Here is a 2,500-nt window from a genome sequence, read left to right on the forward strand (position 1 = left end):
AGATCGAGCGCGGTGGCGGTCACAGTGGTGGTCGACCAGGCGGAGCTTGAACGGCCTCGGCAAACACTTCTCCCCACCCTCCCAAATGAATGAGAGAATGGCTTGACAATACCGAGGCCATCGCCCCCCGCCAAAAATGGTTACTAGCTCTTGGGACTCGCTGCGACGTTACGCGTATCGGCACAAGACCAACCCTCTTTTTCCAGTCGCCCGCGCACCAAAAAAAATTTTGGCAGCGGGACTCACAATCCTTGACAGCCAGCTCACCATATAATACTCGGCGACCCTCCGCGGGACCTCCTCAGAGGGTCGCGTCGCCGGGAAACTAACCCCCACTCCTCACTGATCCAAGGTAACACGCCAGAAGTATCCAGGTAACCCCAGTAGTATCCAGGTATCCCCCTGCGAACGTCGGTACTGGGCTCAAAGAAGGCAGCGAGCAGTCGGGACCCGTAGGCACCGAGCAACCGTCACCCCCTCACGACTTTTCCCGAGACGCTTCAGAGGAACCCTTCCCCACATAGTACTCTCTGTGGGATTCGGCAGGCCCCCGTCCTACTGCACTAAGGAAGTTCCGAGACACACTTTTTTTTGTGGAAGACCACCCACCCTCCCTGTCCTGCCTGCTATCCCCGCCGCGACTCCTGGTCCCGGCCCTCCTCCCCGACTTCCTCCTTGTCCCGCTGCGAGTCCCGGACCTCCTCCCCACTACCTACTCCCGCCGCGAGTCCCAGTCCCGGCCTTCCTCCTCCTCCTCCTCTTCCCTAGTCCCGGCGCGAGTCCCGGACCTCCTCCCCACTTCCTAGTCCCGTCGCGAGTCCCGGACCTCCTCCCCTCTTCCTAGTCCCGGCGCGAGTCCCGGACCTCCTCCTTCTCTTCCTTGTCCTGCCGCGAGTCCCAGTCCCGTCGCGAGTCCCGGACTTCCTCCTTCTCTTCCTTGTCCCGCCGCGACTCCCTAGTCCCGTGGCGAGTCCCGGACTTCCTCCTCCTCTTCCTTGTCCCGCCGCGACTCCCTAGTCCCGTGCGCGAGTCCCGGACTTCCTCCTCCTCTTCCTTGTCCCGCCGCGACTCCCTAGTCCCGGCGCGAGTCCCAGTCCCGTCGCGAGTCCCGGACTTCCTCCTCCTCTTCCTTGTCCCGCCGCGACTCCCTAGTCCCGGCGCGAGTCCCAGTCCCGTCGCGAGTCCCGGACTTCCTCCTCCTCTTCCTTGTCCCGCCGCGACTCCCTAGTCCCGGCGCGAGTCCCAGTCCCGTCGCGAGTCCCGGACTTCCTCCTCCTCTTCCTTGTCCCGCCGCGACTCCCTAGTCCCGGCGCGAGTCCCAGTCCCGTCGCGAGTCCCGGACTTCCTCCTCCTCTTCCTTGTCCCGCCGCGACTCCCTAGTCCCGGCGCGAGTCCCAGTCCCGTCGCGAGTCCCGGACTTCCTCCTCCTCTTCCTTGTCCCGCCGCGAGTCCCGACCTCTTGTCCCGCTCCCTTGCCCAAGTCCCGACTCCTGGCTGTCTCGACTCCTCGTTGGCCGCCCAGTCTTCCGCATAGGTGGAAATAAATAAATAAATCATTTTTTAAAAATCAATTTTAAAATTAACTCCCTGTCTCGACTCCTTGCTGGCCGCCCAGTCTTGCGCCTAGACAGAAATATAAATAAAAATAAAAATAAATTGGTGAATTAAAAATATTAAAGTAATTTAATTAACTGGAATAAGGTAGAAAAATAAAAGGCAGAAGAATACTAAATTGATTTTTTCAAGTGCCACGTGTTACCTTGCTGATGTGGCTGCCACGTGGTAGTCCATGTCATGTCAAAAATCCACTAAATCGTTTACATGTCACTTTGGAGATAAATTTGTGTGTGTGCAATCAATTGGTTGTACAAATATGTTAATGACTTGCTAACTAATGCATCGTACAGGTAATCATTGCCCACTAACTAATCCATCACCACTGAAACTTAATGTCTTCAATTCTTCATCCTTCACACTCCACATCCAATTTATTTTTGTTTGTGTGAATTCTTAAATCTATCTTCTCTTTACATACTCCAAGCCCAACTTTCTAAACCCTTTATATAATCTATGTGAATCCTAGAATCTAGGTTTATATACCCCATGCAAACCCTAAAACCCTAAACCCTAAACCCTAACCCCTAACCCCCCCTCAACTCATACTTTGTTCTTTTAATCATACAACCTAGACTCTGAAATTTTAATCTCATAACATATAAACTAGCATTGTAATTTCAAAACCCAACATTTTGTATTGTGACAATACTTGTTTGCAAATATGCATCCTTCATTTACTTTTATTTTTTTAACACTACACTGTGCCACATCAGCACCAAATAGATCAAAATCCTTGATAAATTAACCTCTAACATGTAAATATTATATTCTCCACCCTTTCAGCTTTTATTTTTATTTTTTTTAACTTTTTGAAATGCCACGTCAGCTACCTGGCTGCCCTGTCACATGACAAATGCTAAGTGGACTGCCATGTCGGAGAAGA

The sequence above is a fragment of the Physcomitrium patens genome, chromosome 26 (assembly GCF_059467195.1).
Source record: "Physcomitrium patens ecotype Gransden chromosome 26, ASM5946719v1, whole genome shotgun sequence".
NCBI classification, from domain to species: Eukaryota; Viridiplantae; Streptophyta; class Bryopsida; order Funariales; family Funariaceae; genus Physcomitrium; species Physcomitrium patens.